The following is an 18,776-nucleotide window of genomic DNA, read 5'->3' as shown; positions in this document are numbered from 1 at the left end:
GCACATACCTGCTGCGTTTTGGTCCTCCTTAACCAACGACAACCGTGACACATAAGCTATCTGAGCAGCTTACCGATCGCTGCAGCAGTACATAGCCCATCTGTAAATAACCCACCCAACTACCTACCTCATCCCCATATTGTTTTTATTTACTTTTTTTGCACACCAGTATTTCTACTTGCACATCATCATCTGCACATCTATCACTTCAGTGTTAATTCGCTAAATTGTAATTACTTCACTACTATGGCCTATTTATTGCCTTACCTCCTTACCCCATTTGCACACAATGTACAGTTGAAGTCGGAAATTTACATACACTTAGGTTGGAGTCAATTAAACATGTTTTTCAACCACTCCACAAATTTCTTGTTAACAAACTATAGTTTTGGCAAGTCGGTTAGGACATCTGCTTTGTGCATGACACAAGTAATTTTTTCTAACAATTGTTTACAGACAGATTATTTCACTTATAATTCATTGTATCACAATTCCAGTGGGTCAGAAGTTTACATACACTAAGTTGACTGTGCCTTTAAACAGCTTGGAAAATTCCAGCAAATGATGTCATGGCTTTAGAAGCTTCTGATAGGCTAATTGTCATCATTTGAGTCAATTGGAAGTGTACCTGTGGATGTATTTCAAGGCCTACCTTCAAACTCAGTGCCTCTTTGCTTGACATCATGGGAAAATCAAAATAAATCAGCCAAGACAGCAGAAAAAAATAGTAGACCTCCACAAGTCTGGTTCATCCTTGTGAGCAAATTCCAAACACCTGAAGGTACCACGTTCATCTGTACAAACAATAGTACACAAGTATAAACACCATGGGACCACCCAGCCGTCATACCGCTCAGGAAGGAGACGTGTTCTGTCTCCTAGAAATGCACGTACTTTGGTGCGAAAAGTGCAAATCAATCCCAGAACAACAGCAAAGGACCTTGTGAAGATGCTGGAGGAAACAGGTACAAAAGTATCTATATCCACAGTAAAACGAGTCCTATATTGACATAAACTGAAAGGCCGCTCAGCAAGGAAGAAGCCACTGCTCCAAAACCGTCAAAAAAAGCCAGACTATGGATTCAACTGCACACGGGGACAAAGATCATACTTTTTGGAGAAATATCCTCTGGTCTGATGAAACAAAAAGAACTGTTTGCTCATAATGACCATCGTTATGTTTGGAGGAAAAAGGGGGAGGCTTGCATGCCGAAGAACACCATCCCAACCGTGAAGCATAAGGGTGGCAGCATCATGTTGTGGGAGTGCTTTGCTACAGGAGGGACTGGTGCACTTCCAAATGGACAATGACCCCAAGCATACTTCCAAAGTTGTGGCAAAATGGCTTAAGGACAACAAAGTCAAGGTATTTGTGTCATGTCTTGACCAGTAAAAGGGTCATTTTCCATAGTAGTATGGTCAGCGCGTGGCAGGGGGGTTGTTTTGTGTGTTTTGGGGTATTGTGTTTCATGGGGAATTTGTTCTAGTTTTCTATTTCTATGTTTCGTTTTCCATGTTTGGCCGAGTATGGTTTCCAATCAGAGGCAGGTGTCTTTCTTTGTCTCTGATTGGAAGCCATACTTAGGCAGCCTGTTTTCCTTTGGGATTTGTGGGTGGTTGCTTTCTGTTTAGTGTGTGAGTATAACTGACAGAACTGTTTGGCTGTCGTTTGTTTTTCTTTGTGAAGTGCTTTCATTCAAAATAAAAGATGAGCACTCAACACGCTGCGCCTTGGTCTGTTCACTACGACACCTGTGACAATAGGAGTGGCCATCACAAAGCCCTGACCTCAATCCCATAGAAAATTTGTGGGTAGAACTGAAAAAGTGTGCGAGCAAGGAGGCCTACAAACCTGACTCAGTTACACCATCTCTGTCAGGTGGAATGGGCCAAAATTCACCCAACTTATTGTGGAAAGCTTGTGGAAGGCTGCCAGAAACATTTGATCCGAGTTAAACAATTTAAAGGCAATGCTACCAAATACTAATTGAGTGCATGTAAACTTCTGACCCACTGGAAATGTGATGAAAGAAAAAAATCTGTAATAAATCACTCTCTCCACTATTATTCTGACATTTCACATCCTTAAAATAAAGTGGTGATAATAACTGACCTAAGACAGGGAATTTTAACTCGGATTAAATGTCAGGAATTGTGAAAAACTGAATTTAAATGTATTTGGCTAAGGTGTATGTAAACTTACAACTTCTACTGTATATAGATATTTCTACTGTGTTATTGATTGTACTTTTGTTTATCCTGTGTAACTCTGTGTTTTTTGTTGCACTGCTTTGCTTTATCTTGGCCAGGTCGCAGTTGTAAATGAGAACTTGTTCTCAACTGGCCTACCTGGTTAAATAAAGGTGAAGTAAAAATCCAATGGGTCTACAGGATCTGTACTACTAAAGCTGGTGTCAAGGTCATCATCATCATCATCATCAGCAGGATTAGTCAGTAGGACATACACAAGTCAGTGATTAGCCAACATTTTACTACTGTGTCCCCATCAATACACAATTAAACAAGGTACTATATCCCCCCATCACCCTCGTGTCAATAGATCACGCTGACTAACCATCCCACAAAATATCCATCCCCAACAGACACCAGTCAGTCACCCACACCATCCCCTCCTTACTAATAACTTAGCTTTTTTCCAATTTAGAAATTAAGCTTTGCATTAACTATCAGCTAAGCCTCCACAATACAGATAACTACAGTAGAAGTGGTACCCTACTTATAAACGACAACAACTATAACAAGACAGACCATGTTTATGCCTAGCTCCAGTATATTTATTTGATCATCATGGAGTCATGGAAAGATTTAGCAAAGGTGACTTTGCTAAGATTTAGCAAACACTAGTTCCTGGTGCTGAGTTTGATGTTGATGTTGCTGCAGATGTTGATGGGATCAGACTCGAACATACAGGCCAGTCACGTTAGCCTATGCGGTAGTTAGCTAGCTAACAGTTAGATACGGTCCGGTATGCTGTAGCTAATGTAATCTGACATAGCTTGCAAAGTTACAAATCACATTACCAGATAGCAGCTGGCAGCTGGCTAATTACAATGATTTGCTTTGGAACATCTAGCCAGCATATTATGAAAGCTAGCTAGCTCGACTTTGGTTAAGATAAACAAATGTAGTTTGCTAGCTAGTTAGATACCTGTTGACTCCCATTCTCAAACGGATCCACCTTGGCAGGGGCGGCAATTCGTCCTGAAATCGTGAATTCTATATATTGTGGCTTGCTTACAACCAGTACATGTAGATGGCCCGTTTCTACCGGTAAGATGCAGAAATGCTTGCATTTGCATGTAGTGAGGAAATTATTAATTTGACACATATATTAATAACATATTAATGGACATATACAGTTAAAGAGCAGTGGTGAAATGTCCTTTGAATCACATTAACGGCAGTTATTAAGGCTGTGGCAAAAACAGAGTTTTCTTTAAAAAAAATTAAAGGCCGTACTTGTTACTCTAATTCCTGAAATTGAATATTTTTCTGAAATTATGGAATATTTTTCAAATCCAAAATTATACTTTTGTTACGTTGTTTTCTAGCTCAGTCTCATTCACCACCAAATGCTAGCTAGGCACTTAATATAACGTGTTCTCAAAATGTATGTTAGCTAGCAATGGTATGAATACTACTCCAATCTGCCGATTTGAGAGCACTATTTAGCTACAAAAGTGGTTATAAAACTTTGACTGCATGATGACAGTGAATTCAGAGCCATTCACTGGCTAGCTACACTACAAACATAATTTGACCAGGTTTTCGTGAAGCAATTGTAATGACAGTCCACCACAAGAGTTTCCTGATTAGCAAGGGGTAGTATGTGTTTAATTTCATTGTGTTTAAGAAACAGTGAGGGGATTTTGCCAGTGGTTGAATGGGGATTTGGGCTTTCCGGAAAAATGTTGAGGTTGCAACAGTAACCAAGGTGGGTTGGGCTTGGTGAAGGGTCAATTGAAGGGGCATAATCAGATTTGAGTGGTCCATAGAAAGAGTGGTCTAGGACAGTATGTATACTGTCCCTTTCCCCCATTGGCCATGGTCGACGTAAAGATAGGTGTTTACATTAGAGATGTCATGGTAATCACCATGCAGTTAAAAGTGTGTTCTCAGAGCGTGAGTTTTCCCAGGGATGCCTTCCCAGCATTCACTACCAACCCCACCACACTCAGTGTCACCCCCCCTCACCCCCCTGACGTGCAGGCGGCCCGGCCCACGCACAGGCGCAGGATACAGCTAGTGTGTAAACTGACTTTCCTCAGCAGCCTTCATGCTCAATCTCTGGGTATTATCCATACTGGTCCGTGTTTGAGTTAGACATCTGGCACATGATGAGGTGGGAACCACTTTCTCAATCACGTTTGCAACCAAGTATTTGCCTTACTGAGTGTGTCCCAAGGGGAAGAGGGGAGACAGTGTTTGAAAGAATAAAAAATACATTTATTAACAAAAGACAGACACTTGGTCCAAAAAGCTTATTTGAGCGCAGCTGGAAAGTCTTCACTTCCTGTATGGGGAAACATGCAGCCATGTGTGGGTGTGAAGGAGTGATTCAACAGTGATGCTGCAGACCACCAAGACCACTGGCCAGACACATTGTAAAGCACAACACAACGTAACCAGATACAGAGTACAGTGCAACACAACACATCCAGACACACACAAAACAATGACACAAAAAATGGCACATTACAATCAGAGACAGAAGAGCGCAACACAGACAAAACACAGGATCAAACAGACAATTAAAATAGACCAGACAACTGTACACAGGAAAACACAAGACAAAGCATAAATCAGGACAAAATAAGGGACAGAATGAGCAAGATCAAACTCACTGGAATAGAAGAATGAGAGATACCACAACAACGGATAGAACACAACCTCAGATGATACAAACAAAACAGAGAAGGGACACACTGATGGGCAGAACACAGTTTATGACACAACACCACAACAAAGTGAGACGTACAACAAAGAGAATATGAGAACAGACACAAAGCGTACTCAACACAGAGGGTATTGCCTATTCTTAATACGTGTGCAGGACATGGTCCTGAACAAAACAAACCTCTCCAACTTTGTGGTCAACTTTTCCATTACAGAACCGTGCTCTGAAAGCACTAGTGTAGTGGTCATACTATACATGAATTGGACATCTAAATCACAGGACTAATATGGTAGCTATAGACACGTTTACACATCATTGTCATCCTCCAGCTTTTTCTGGAGTTCTCTTTAGACAACAGAGTCAGTCTCTGACAATGTGGGAAAAGAATTATCCATTGTCCTTTTTAAAATAAACCTATTTTTCTATCATTCCTCACAGAGTGACTAAACCCCCCTGAGACAAGACTCCTGGGGCGGGATTCACGAAACATTACTTATGAAAAAAGTAATGAAGAAGTTTCTTAAGGAAGAGAAATAGGAAGTTCATAAGATAGGATTAGCATTTACGAACTTTCTTAGGATCTTCGTAAGTATCTTCTTAATGTGGCATTGACGTTAGTGACGTGCTTGAAACCAATAAATAAGCCTATGTGACAGGGATGATTGGATTTGGTTATTTCGTTATTTTTCACACATTATAGCCATCAGACTAGCTATATCAAAAATCAAAAATGGATAACCAAGAAAAGAGATTGAAGTGATGGTGGAGGAAATAGCAACCGGGAAAAGGTTGCTGTTGGGGAGGTCACTGCGGGGTCACTGCAGAGACCAAAAAGAAAGGATGGGCGAGAGTGGCCGAGTCTGTCTCTGCCGTCGGGGGTATGGCAAGGGACAGTGACGCCGTAAAAAAGAAGTGGTCCGACATCAAATTGGCTGCTAAGAAGGGAGCTCAAATCAAATCTTATTGGTCACATACACATGGTTAGCAGATGTTAATGTGAGTGTAGCGAAATGCTTGTGCTTCTAGTTCCTACCGTGCAGTAATATCTAACAAGTAATCTAACAATTTCACAACAACTACCGTAAATTCCGGACTATAAGCCGCAACTTTTTTCCCAGGCTTTGAACCTCGCGGCTTAAACAATGACGCAGCTAATATATGGATTTTTCCCGCTTTCAATTTTTTTTTCTCCAAAAAAACACATTCTGTGACGTGCTCAGTTTTTTGGCGGCATGAAGCTTTCATTAGACCAATGAAATTGCCGAACGAGTTACGGTCAAACAACTTTTTTGTTTACTGTTTAGATTAAATCGAGCGCTCTCAAACTTCCCATCATTCTGATTACGGTAGTCATTTTGTCACCCTCATCATGGCAAAGACACGGAGAAATGCATATGATGCAGCTTTCAAGTTGAAGGCGATTGATCTGGCTGTTGGAAAAGGAAATAGAGCTGCTGCACGGGAGCTTGGTCTTAATGAGTCGATGATAAGATGTTGGAAACAGCAGCGTGAGGAATTGAAAAGACAACTAAAGCTTACTGCTAATTTTTTATTTTTTGTTACAAGCCGTGTTTCGTTAAAGCCTATTTATTTTTGTTACAAGCCGTGTTTCGTTAAAGCCTATTTATTTTTGTTACAAGCCGTGTTTCGTTAAAGCCTGTGTAAAGTAAATTTCTTTCAATGTACCGGTAGGCACCTGCGGCTTATAGACATGTGCGGCTTATTTATGTTCAAAATAATATATATTTTTAAATTAAGTGGGTGCGGCTTATATTCAGGTACGCTTAATATTCCGGAAATTACGGTACCTTATACACACACAAGTGTAAAGAAATTAATAAGAATATGTACAAATAAATATATGGATGAGCGATGGCCGAACGGCATAGGCAAGATGCAGAGTACAGTATATACATATGAGATAAGTAATGTAGGGTATGTAAACATTATACACTGCTCAAAAAAATAAAGGGAACACTTAAACAACACAATGTAACTCCAAGTCAATCACACTTCTGTGAAATCAAACTGTCCACTTAGGAAGCAACACTGATTGACAATACATTTCACATGCTGTTGTGCAAATGGAAGAGACAACAGGTGGAAATTATAGGCAATTAGCAAGACACCCCCAATAAAGGAGTGGTTCTGCAGGTGGGGACCACAGACCACTTCTCAGTTCCTATGCTTCCTGGCTGATGTTTTGGTCACTTTTGAATGCTGGCATTGCTTTCACTCTAGTGGTAGCATGAGACGGAGTCTACAACCCACACAAGTGGCTCAGGTAGTGCAGCTCATCCAGGATGGCACATCAATGTGAGCTGTGGCAAGAAGGTTTGCTGTGTCTGTCAGCGTAGTGTCCAGAGCATGGAGGCGCTACCAGGAGACAGGCCAGTACATCAGGAGACATGGAGGAGGCCGTAGGAGGGTAACAACCCAGCAGCAGGATCGCTACCACCGCCTTTGTGCAAGGAGGAGCAGGAGAAGCACTGCCAGAGCCCTGCAAAATGACCTCCAGCAGGCCACAAATGTGCATGTGTCTGCTCAAACGGTCAGAAACGGACTCCATGAGGGTGGTATGAGGGCCCGACGTCCACAGGTGGGGGTTGTGCTTACAGCCCAACACCGTGCAGGACGTTTGGCATTTGCCAGAGAACACCAAGATTGGCAAATTCGCCACTGGCGCCCTGTGCTCTTCACAGATGAAAGCAGGTTCACACTGAGCACGTGACAGACGTGACAGAGTCTGGAGACGCCGTGGAGAACGTTCTGCTGCCTGCAACATCCTCCAGCATGACCGGTTTGGCGGTGGGTCAGTCATGGTGTGGGGTGGCATTTCTTTGGGGGGCCGCACAGCCCTCCATGTGCTCGCCAGAGGTAGCCTGACTGCCATTAGGTACCGAGATGAGATCCTCAAACCCCTTGTGAGACCATATGCTGGTGCGGTTGGCCCTGGGTTCCTCCTAATGCAAGACAATGCTAGACCTCATGTGGCTGGAGTGTGTCAGCAGTTCCTGCAAGAGGAAGGCATTGATGCTATGGACTGGCCCGCCCGTTCCCCAGACCTAAATCCAATTGATCACATCTGGGACATCATGTCTCGCTCCATCCACCAACGCGACATTGCACCACAGACTGTCCAGGAGTTGGCGAATGCTTTAGTCCAGGTCTGGGAGGAGAACCCTCAGGAGACCATCCACCACCTCATCAGGAGCATGCCCAGGCGTTGTAGGGAGGTCATACAGGCACGTGGAGGCCACACACACTACTGAGCCTCATTTTGACTTGTTTTAAGGACATTACATCAAAGTTGGATCAGCCTGTAGTGTGGTTTTCCACTTTAATTTTGAGTGACTCCAAATCCAGACCTCCATGGGTTGATAAATTGGATTTCCATTGATTATTTTTGTGTGATTTTGTTGTCAGCACATTCAACTATGTAAAGAAAAAAGTATTTAATAAGATTATTTCTTTCATTCAGATCTAGGATGTGTTGTTTAAGTGTTCCCTTTATTTTTTGGAGCAGTATATAAAGTGGCATTGTTTAAAATGACTAGTGATACATTTATTAATTCAATTTTTAATTATTAAAGTGGCTAGAGATTTGAGTCAGTATGTTGGCAGCAGCAACTCAATGTTCGTGATGGCTGTTTAACAGTCTGATGGCCTTGAGATATAAGCTGTTTTTCAGTCTCTCGGTCCCAGCTTTGATGCACCTGTACTGACCTCGCCTTCTGGATGATAGCGGGGTGAACAGGCAGTGACTCGGGTGGTTGTTGTCCTTGATTATCTTTTTGGCCTTCCTCTTACATCGGGTGGTGTAGGTGTCCTGGAGGGCAGGTAGTTTGCCCCCGGTGATGCATTGTGCAGACCTCACTACCCTCTGGAGAGCCTTACGGTTTTGGGCAGAGCAGTTGCCGTACCAGGCGGTGATACAGCCCGACAGGATGCTCTCGATTGTACATATGTAAAAGTTTGTGAGTGTTTTTGGTGACAAGCCAAATTTCTTCAGCCTCCTGTGGATGAAGAGGTGCTGTTGCGCCTTCTTCACCAAGCTGTCTGTGTGGGTTGACCATTTCAGTTTGTCCGTGATGTGTACGCAGAGGAACTTAAAAACTTTCCACCTTCTTCACTACTGTCCCGGCTCCCTTTGCTGTTTCCTGAAGTCCACGATCATCTCCTTTGTTTTGTTGACGTTGAGTGTGAGGTTATTTTCCTGACACCACACTCCGAGGGCCCTCACCTACTCCCTGTAGGCCGTCTCGTCGTTGTTGGTAATCAAGCCTACCACTGTAGTGTCGTCTGCAAACTTGATGATTGAGTTGAAGGCGTGCATGGCCACGCAGTCATGGGTGAACAGTGAGTACAGGAGAGGGCTGAGAACGCAACCTTGTGGGGCCCCAGTGTTGAGGATCAGCGGGGTGGAGATGTCGTTTCCTACCCTCATCACCTGGGGGCGACCCGTCAGACAGTCCAGGACCCAGTTGCACAGGGCGGGGTCGAGACCCAGGGTCTCGAGCTTAATGATGAGTTTGGAGGGAACTATGGTGTTAAATGCTGAGCTGTAATCGATGAACAGCCATGCCGTGATTAAAAGCATTGTTTCACGCTTTAATTATGCGCGAATGGTGCCATTCATTAGACCATTCATGTGGACCAGCTGGAGGAGAAGGTGTAGTCCATCATAGAGATGGTGGTAGAGGGACTGCGCGACCGGTAAGTTAGTTAGCTACGTTAGCTAGCTAACGTGTAAAGACATTATAGCCAAAATAGCTAACAACGTTAACGTTAGCTAAGTTAGCCAAGTTCTTCTTTGCAAATTCACGAGATAGCATTAGCTATTTAAAACTTCTAGAATATTGTAACATATTGTTTAAGGAAAGTTGTGAGATTTCAGTCCAGATATATATTATCTTCAGCATATTGTGCATACTGTACTGTGCATAACCATACGTCTTCTCTACTTTAGTACTGGGTGTGTGTGGTCTATACAGTAGAGTACAGTACATGATTTTTACCATAACCAATAATCTTCCAGTCTGTGAGAAAAGTAACATTTCAAGCCTTTGGGCATTTTCCATCCACAACCAAAGTGTAAACAACAAGTCACTGGAACACAGATGTATTCTACTGTAGATGCATCTTCATGACAGTTGTTTAACATTCTTGAATTGACCTATTTCTTCATTTATTATTACGGTTGCTACATGAACAGCTTTATGTGCCAGACAACAAAGATTAAATAAAAATACTTCACCATCGCGGAAATACCAGAAATGTTTTCCCACTACTGAAACTTGTCTGACACTGTCACAGTCTCTTCGGAAAATGAACTGGAACTGTGTTTATAGAACCAACCAAGTCTACATCCTTGTAGAACACCACGCTACCTTGGCTAATAGATCTTAGCTTTCCTACAATTAAACTACTGACCCTTCAGTAAGGATCACACAGAGGCCATTCTCTATAGACTAACTTCCTTGTTTGTACAGTAAGTATACTGCAGCTTCTGCCAAGAGGTCTGGACCTTAATGGCACAGGTGTTAACGGGGAAGTGTATGCCAGGGATGCTGATTCACACACCACTCCAGCAGTCTCCCCCAAATCGCTATACTATCGTCACAGAACAAGATGTTAATTGAACGAGACAGAGGAAACTACAGTGAAACTGATATAACAGCAAATGTCCATTGCTGTATTTTCTCCGCTTCTTGAAATGCACCGCAGTGGTGTTGGATTATCATGGGTAAACAGTGACTGGTGTCTGAAGGGCCCTACCTCAACAGAGCTGTGTCAGACTTCTTATTTGGGAAGCTGTGGGTTCTGGCTAGCTCCTATTTAAATGAAGCTGTAAATGATACTGAGAAGGCTAAGGGGAGGAGGGGAACTGAGGGTCTGGACCTGGTAAAACCCAGTGGTAAAAAGTGTGGTAGTTGTTGGATGTGGCTGACGTTTGATATCAGTTTAATGATCTCGTTTGCAAGTCATTTGGAAAACTAAACGAGGAAAAGGGCTTAAAAAGCATTAAAGAGGAGGAAAAACACTTAACAAAGTAGCTCTTATTCAATGTCTCATTAAGCGTTTATCAAAATAAAAACTATTGTCCTGTAATCAAATGTTTGTCCTTTACTATCAAGGCCTAAAAAAATCTAGACCAGTGTCTATGACGTAGAGTAAAAAGCACATCCAGTATTATCACCAGGCAATGATAATATGTTATAAAAAGACGAAGGGCAGAGTTCCAGTAAAATGACAACCGAAAACCCACTCCTAGGGAAGATACCGGATGTAGAGGGTTAGACACTGACAACTAGGCCCAGTCCCCTACACCCCCCACTCCACTAAACCCTCCCCATCTGGCAAGTAAAACACCCATGTCCCCCAACCCTCATTCCCACCTCTCAGCTCAAACACTTGAGGGAATAGCAGACCCCACCACAGACCCTCCCCTTCCCCGTGAGAAATAGAGGACGCCTACACTCCTCAAAAAAAGGAAAGAAAAAGAAACAGCTGAATACAATTACAGCTCTGACTGGCTTTAAATCCCTCTCGTTTTCCATGGCGGCTTCCAACACAGCCGAGAGGGAGAGAAAAAAGGAAGGAAAAGGAGGTTAAAAAAAAGTTTGTAAAGTTTGTCCATTAAAGCAGCTTTACAGTGGGGTCAGGACTATGGGGTCAACTGACCCTGCTTTGAGGAATTTCAGTTTATTATTTTCATGTTTATTGATAAGTGTTTTAATGAGATACTCATATAGTGGTGATTTTCTATTTCCATCCCTGAGACTCATGGGTAGTTTAATTTATGATTTTAAGGAGGGAAAATGTAATTACACATAAGCTAGTTTTGTTCACTGTAGTATCATCAGCTTAGCGTTTATCTTTCAAATTCACACAGAGTAGCAAGCCAGATAAATTCACTCTAGCCAAGGACTATTTTTTTCTCTGTTTTCCTTCGTGTGAAAGGTCTTATCACTTCTGAGAGCTACAGCATGCTTTCCTTTGCCCTCCTGCCCAGTTTGTATCACCAGAACAAATCCCTGACATGTTTTAGTTGGACCGAGGACAGCGCCAGAGGAAACAGCATTGTTTTCAATGGACCCACTACAGCCTGAATAGTCAAACTGACTCTATTCACCATTCACTTTCATCGTGATACTGTTATGACGAATTCTCGCTGTCAATACACATGACTTCATGGGATGCGTTTCACTTTCTTATGAAGCCTTATTACTCTGTTATGAAGCTTTTACGGAACCCTTCCATTTCTATTGTCCTCCAAAGAGAGTGGCTGGCTGAATAGCGGTCACACCCACTCTCAGATATGATGCAGCTGCTTCTTGTAGTGTTGTTGAGTAGGAGGTGGGAGGGAGGGAGAGGAGTGGTGCAAGCCAGACCTGGACAGGATGTATTAGCCCAGCACTCCTCACAACTCATTAAGTGTTCTATGTTCTAATGACTCTGTCAGTAGAATGATTTGTACCAAGGTGGAGGAGGAGGGAGAGGTGGAGGAGGATGAGAAAGAGGGAGGCTTTGAGTAGCAGGCTGTTTCAGCCACCACTGGCCTTACTCCAGTGGCTATTTCTTGATCCAGAATTATAAGGATGATACATAATGAATCAATGGATTATTGACCACTGGTAAATGATTCATATAATGTTGTGTTCTGACAATAGCACGAAGATGTGGCTTTTCAGTGTTGATCTCTATATATACTATAGCTGTAGTACAAGTTAGAATGGCAACACTTCAAGGAGAGTTAAGGGTGCCAGGGTCTAAAACCTTGTTGTTATTATTATTTTTTAATTTTTAATTTAAACTTTATTTAACTAGGCAATTCAATTAAGAACACAGTCTTATTTTACAATGACTGCCTACCCCGGCCAAACCCTCCCCTAACCCGGACAACGCTTAGCCAATTCTGTAATCATTGTATGATCTTTAAAGCAGGTATACTAAACTATCTATCCATGAAGGCCACTTAAATACAATTATTTGAGAGAATTCTGATTTATTAGTACCAAATCTAAACAGCATTAGTGCCTGTGCTTGATTCAAAACACTTATGACTTTGGATTGAAAAGATCAATCATAGGCCTTATTCAATGTGCTGCAAAGCTTGTAGCTATAAGTTACCACACTGGTACTTCAGACCATATGGGTTAGTGCCTGTGAGCCGCCTGTTTAATCAGATACACTGCATGTCTTCTGCATGGTCATAATGTGAGTCACATTTCTCACTTTGGCTGGCATGCAGGGAGCTCTGAGAGCCAGGATACAGCTGATGACAGCTAAAGGATTAGTTCTACTGCCAGACAAAGAAGGGAGGGGAGAGGAGGGGAGGGGAGAAGAGAAGACTGTGCACTACAACAGCACAGGGAGAACTCTTTCTATCCAACATACCGGCCCCCTGACACACTAAGAAAATCCCCACAATGTTCCAAACTTGCCTTAAATTAAACGTCCGAACGTCTTAGAATGGCAATTATCAATCGATACATAAAACACTCGTTACAAAACAATGGTATGAACATCATTTTTAAAAGATCATTAAACAGGCTGTACATGTCTTATATACATCCAGACAGCTCGTGACAAGATGGTTAAACATGATTAAAAAAAACTCTACTTCAGAGAAGAGACAGATGTGAGGATTCAACAGTAAACCACATGTCATGCTAACATCGGTTGTATCAAACAGATCCATCTGCATTAGAGTGCTAGAGTGTTGTCTGTTTGTGGCTCTACAACCTAAACCGCCCCATGCCAGAGCATTGGTATACCGAAGGCTTCTAGCATCTGACCATAGTCATAGAACAGCAGTCTCAGGTGTACAACATCTGTTGGATGAAAGATCAACATGCCACACATGTCTTTGTTATGAGATTAAATGACTGCTATAACCATACGGTATGTAATATGTATGCCAGCGCAATAACTGAAACATCCACAGTGATTAAGTCTGTCTGTGGGATGTCAGAGAGTAGAATATGTTTGTATGAATGTCTGCCTCTCCCTCTTTTCTGCTCAGCTGACACAGATACAACTCACTGGTTACAAGTGACACATGCTCACCAATGACAAAGCAAAAATTCTATGGGCCAGTGTCCTGGGCAGAGATTAAGCCTTGTCTAGAACTAAGAAACCTTTTCAATGGAGAATCTCCATTCACATCCTGTTTCAGCCTAGGACTAGGAGTCCGTGAAATCTGGAGTCCGGGAAACCGGGCCCAAATGTATTACACTTAGATGTACAGTAGGATCTTAATTTGATCACTTTTGTTCCTGGGAATTTTCCTGCACCACAGGAAATGTAGATGAGCTTTGTGATTAACATACATTCACTGAAAACCCACTCTAACACACAATTATATTAACAGTATTGCACTTTTCATTTAGCCTACTTTTGGCCAGCTAATAGCCTAACCACCCATCAAGCAACATTATGGTCTTAACATTTAAATCCGGTTGCTGCAGGATTATTTTGCTGTGACAATAGTCAAATTAAGATCCTACATCTGTTTGTGTATGTGGTTAAAACAAATCAGAGTTGTATCCTCAACTGAAGACTCCTATGACGTGAATGATGCTATGCTATGATAATGGCTCCATGGCTGTCAGTGGCTCCTCTGTGCATCTATGCGTAGAAGATTGATTCTGTAAAGGTCATTCACCAGGGCTGCAGGGCATCAATGGTTCACTGGTGAGGACCAGTGGTTCACCAAAGGTGAGTTGAGAAAGCTGTACAAATAGCCCCTTTAGCACCGAAGCACAAAGTGTCAGGGTGTGTGTGTGTGTGTGTGTGTGTGTGTGTGTGTGTGTGTGCGGGCGTGCGTGCAAGAGTTGCACCGCCTCTTTTGCCCTCAGAACATCCCTGTCGGTGCATGGACTCTACAAAGTGTCGAAAGTGTTTCACAGGAATGCTGGCCCAAGTGGACTCCAATGCTTCCCACAGTTGTGTTAAGTTGGCTGGATGTCCTTTGGGTGGTGGAACATTCTCAATACACACAGAACATTTTGAGCATGAAAAATCCAGCAGTGTTGCAGTTCGACACAAACTGGTGCGCCTGGCACCTACTAACATATCCCGTTCAAAGGCACTTACATTTTTTGTCTTGCCCATTCACACTCTGAGTGGCACACATACACAATTCATGTCTCAATCGTCTGAAGGTTTAAAAATCCTTCGTTAACCTATCTCCCCCCCTTCATCCACACTGATTGAAGTGAATTTAACAAGTGACACCAATGAGGGGTCATAGCTTTCACCTGGTCAGTCTATGTCATGGAAAGAGGAGGTGTTCTTCATATTTTGTATAATCAGTTTATTCACTTGTCAACACACATGAAGGTCTACAGTGTAGCCTCAACAGCACTCTCTGGGGTAGCACCATGGTGTAGCCAGAGGACTGTTATTTTCCGTCTTCCTCTGGGTAAATTGACTTCAATGCAAAATCTAGGAGGCTCTTGGTTCTCACCCCCTTCCATAGACTTACACAGTAATATGACGACTTCCGGAGGATATCCTCCAACCTATCAGAGCTCTTGCAGCATGAACTGACATGTTGTTCACACAATCAAAGAATTAATCTAGTAATGAAAGCATAAACTACAGCTAGCTAGCACTGCAGTGCATAAAATGTGGTGAGTAGTTGACTCAAGAGACAAAGATAGGTTGGAGGATATCCTCCAGAAGATATCCCTCTAGTGGTGTGGGGGCTGTGCTTTGGCAAAGTGGGTGGGGTTATATCCTGCCTGTTTGGTCCTGTCCGGGGGTATCGTCGGATGGGGCCACAGTGTCTCCTGACCCCTCCTGTCTCAGCCGCCAGTATTTATGCTGCAGTAGTTTATGTGTCGGGGGCTAGGGTCAGTCTGTTATATCTGGAGTATTTCTCCTATCTTATCCGGTGTCCTGTGTGAATTTAAGTATGGTCTCTCTAATTCTCTCTCTCGGAGGACCTGAGCCCTAGGACCATGGCCACCCCTCATAGCCTGGTTCTTCTCTAGGTTTTGGCCTTTCTAGGGAGTTTTTCCTAGCCACCGTGCTTCCACACCTGCATTACTTGCTGTTTGGGGTTTTAGGCTGGGTTTCTGTACAGCACTTTGAGATATCAGCTGATGTAAGAAGGGCTATATAAATACATTTGATTTGACAATAGTTGAACAGTTTTGAACAAATTAATTTCTTCAAAAATTAAGGAGAAGCAGCCGCGATAAAGAGAAATAGCTATATTTAAATGTACCACTTTCACTTACTTAGCTAGCTAATGCAGCTAGCTAATTTAGCTTACCAAACACCCGGCTCAAACATTTATGTTAGCTAGCTGGCTAAGGCTATCCAGCACTGGAACTCTTCCAAGTCACGGTAAGCTTTTGGTTTTATTAATTTATTGCCACCTGTGTAACTCCTAAACTGCTTGCTGTATGTACACTGTACTGTGTGATTGTAGTGGGTTTACTAACGCGTTAGTTCTAGAAGCTATGTTGACTATGACGTTAGCTAATATGGTGACAACGATTTAGGCTGTGTCTACTGGTTAGCGGTTATGGTATGAAAGTTTGGGTTGGAAAGTTTTTTTTTTTTTTGCCTGGTCAGGCAGCTGTTGTGTTGTGCATTGAAGTCCACAAGCAAAGGGAAAATGTGAGAGGAGGAAAGTGTGTAGATAAAAGGACTTACACAATGAGCAAGTGATGATGCTTTTTGTATGTGGCTGCTATGAAAGTGAACTGTGTGTGCTCAGGGGTGTATTTATTTGACAGATTCTGTTGAAAAACTTTTCTTAAATGGAAGCAGACAAAATGGTGATAAATCTACCTGAATTTGTCTAGAAACTCTTGTTTGCAACTGTTTGGACTAATGATTACGCCATAGATCAGCTAGATGCAGACAAGAGTGTGCAAGACGGTATTGAATGTGTCACTTTCTATCACCTTGATTAATCCAATTTGTCTCTCGACCTGTCATCCAATAGGAAGTAGTAGAAATAAGGCCATGCTCATAAAATAAAATCATCCTCCCCAGTCTTAAACAGAACCAACCACCAACACACACAAAACACACGATAGTGTAAGACTGGCAAGCCATTCCATGACATTAAATACACAAAGTTAACTAAATTAATACATTCCCAATTAATCATTACAACAGAAAATATGTTTTAAGAAAATGGCATTATCCAGTTGTGGACAGTTACATGTGATAGACAGCCATGTAATTTCCTTATTCTTAGTGGGATTTCAGTCCCAACTAATTTAATTTATACATCCTTCATGTCCAGTAGTAAATCATAGGCTCTATTAAAGCTGCCAAAAATGTATTAGTCAGAAATACTGTAAATGTGAAAAAGAAAGAGCCAAGCTTAAACTAAACCCTCTTACCTTCAGTGTATCAGTTCTCAGCTGTCTTGGCTCCTAAAACATGATCAAGTCTCAGTCTCTGTGAGTGTCTAGTTCTCTATCTCTCTCTCTCTCTCTCTCTCTCTCCCTCTCTCTCTTTCTGTCAAAGAAGTGCTCTATCCAGCGGTTGGTTGCCTTTAGAGTAACAGTAATGGTCTCTAGTAACAGTCTCCAGCCAATTGTGTTTTTAAGGATTGGACTAGATTCCTCTGAAGTGCAGGACTGTAGGGTTAATCTCCAGTGTCCTGGGAGTCCACCGGAGGAGGTACGGCTCTGAGCTCTGTTTATGTAGTCAAATCACAGCACAGGGGGTCTCCTCTCTTCTGGTCTGCTCTCCTCTGCGCTCTTCTCACACACAGATAAAGCCAGCCCACTGCTCTGCCGAATAGCAAACAGAAACTCACCCAGAAGAGACTGCCAGTGCTCGAGAGAGGAGGAGAGAGGAGGAGAGAGGAGAGAGGAGGAGAGAGGAGGGACAAATGGATCAGGTTGTGTTTGTTGTTCTATGGTTCACCACCGATGTGATTTGTTTGAGGTGTAACTGAACTGAAGCAGTTCCGACAGTCACTACTAGCAACAGGACTGGACTGCATCTAAGACTCAAAACAAGCACAACAAAGTGAGAGAAAGGGACAATTCCAGGAGAAAACATGTTTTGGCAAGCCTGTGCGAGGCTATAGAAAATAAACGAAAAGTCTCTTTCCCTTAGTAACATAACTCAGCTTCACTTTCAGTATTAATCACCTCATCTACACAAAGTGTGAAAGAGTGAGAGAAAACAGCAGGTTTGTACTGTGCAAAGGAGCTCTGCTTTCAGTTTGAAAGAATCTCTGTTTTCAATGTCTGTGTCCAAGTCTGTTTTCAATCTTGGCCAGATTCCTAGTTTCTCCTTTCCCAGGATATGAGTGGATGGCCTGAAAATTCATAATGCCAGCCAGCAACTGACTCAGGCCTTTCTATTAGAGAGGGCCTCCTGAGAGGGAACGGGGGGACAGAGAGTTAGCGATGCGGGGGAATATTGGACGATACTCTCCTTTAATTGTGTGAGTCAATGTGAAGGCCCAGCAGCAGCAGTTAGAGGGATGTAGAGTGCCCAGTAGTTAAATAGGAGGGCAGTTACAACAGCACATGGAGTTCAGAGGGGAAAACAGCATAGTCTTCAGAACAGAAGCCGCCAGTCGGAGCATAGTGGGCCCCACCTCAGTTTTATACTAATGCAAAAGTAATCTACTGTAGTACTTTAGAATAGATATTATCATGTTCTCTACAAGCCCAAAGTGAGCTCATAGTGCAGTATAAACATTGCACAGATCGCTGCACTGCTGCCACTACTAAAACATCAATTACTTAAACTTCTATCACTGTAATATTAGCCCTCTGCTACAGCTTCTCCATCTACTGTACCAGATGTAGAAAACATCCTCATTTTGAAATACCAGTAATAGTAACACCATGGCTGCTATTCA

The 18,776-nt window shown here is 42.6% G+C and overlaps 1 protein-coding gene across 2 annotated transcripts in view; it reads right to left on the bottom strand.

Annotated features, from left to right (window-relative positions):
- The window catches only part of pdgfrb (platelet-derived growth factor receptor, beta polypeptide), a 59,295-nt gene extending 41,563 nt beyond the window's left edge, over positions 1 to 17,732 (bottom strand). For both annotated transcript variants that reach the window (XM_029732867.1, XM_029732869.1), the window contains exon 1: positions 17,293 to 17,732. The gene's annotated coding sequence lies outside the window, so the exon portion shown is untranslated. The remainder of the gene's footprint in view (positions 1 to 17,292) is intronic.
- Between the last annotated feature and the right edge of the window lie 1,044 nt (positions 17,733 to 18,776).

The sequence above is a fragment of the Salmo trutta genome, chromosome 3 (assembly GCF_901001165.1).
Source record: "Salmo trutta chromosome 3, fSalTru1.1, whole genome shotgun sequence".
Taxonomy (NCBI): domain Eukaryota; kingdom Metazoa; phylum Chordata; class Actinopteri; order Salmoniformes; family Salmonidae; genus Salmo; species Salmo trutta.
The sequence above is the reverse complement of the archived record's forward strand: the minus strand, read 5'-3'. Positions and strand labels throughout refer to the sequence as shown.